The following is an 861-nucleotide window of genomic DNA, read 5'->3' as shown; positions in this document are numbered from 1 at the left end:
AGCAGTGCATATTATTCTGTTCATATTGTATTGCGGCATAAGTTACAATTTATCCTCAGTAAGGAGTTTCAGTGCACAAAAACCGGTTTCCAGCGCTGCGCTATGCAAATAACGATCGTCATAAAAGGTGCCTTATCGTCAGTTAGGGCGCACTCGTTCGTTTGACTTACGTGGCAAGTGGTAGCGTCGTTAAACGTTCTCTGAGTTTATGACCCTAAATAGTTTTTGCAGAAGTCTATTTTAAATTGCTGAAAAGTAATTCCTCTTTTTTTCTACTTGTGTTACTTTTCTTCAAAACATTTGAATACTCATTTTTGAAAGAATTACCTTTTAATTAAAAAGCACTTAATTATCATATTTGTTGTAAGTCTACTTTGTAATGGAATGAGAGAAGTTTTGATTTAATATATCATTTTTACAGGTGAAATTAATGAAGCAAAGCGAAAGTGAAACTGCGGACGACACAAACCAAATCACGGACGGCACGAAGCAGAACAAGAGATGAAACGAGGTAAATGCGATTCCTTCTGTGTGTGAGGCAGTGTTAAGAACATAATTTCTTTGTATAATTATTAAGTTACCTAAGTTTGTAATAAGTAAGGTATTTTTCGCTGTAAAACGGTACTTTTTTGTTTTTCATATTATGTCGAGACGAGGTAAGAATTCATCTTGACAATAATTTTCATCTCACTTAAACCACTTTTAACGCTGCGCGCGTAGTGTTTGTCCATTAAAGGTATCTGCAACTGTTGCAAATCATTTTTTCCGTAGCTAAACAACAAGCTTTCATTTGCAAATTATTCATTTGAAAGGTCTTTCTGTATATAGAAATCAATTTCCATTTAATGTAGGGGCAATTTT

Source organism: Trichinella spiralis, assembly GCF_000181795.1.
Source record: "Trichinella spiralis strain ISS 195 chromosome Unknown Scfld5, whole genome shotgun sequence".
Lineage (NCBI taxonomy): Eukaryota > Metazoa > Nematoda > Enoplea > Trichinellida > Trichinellidae > Trichinella > Trichinella spiralis.
Note: the sequence above shows the minus strand (reverse complement) of the source record.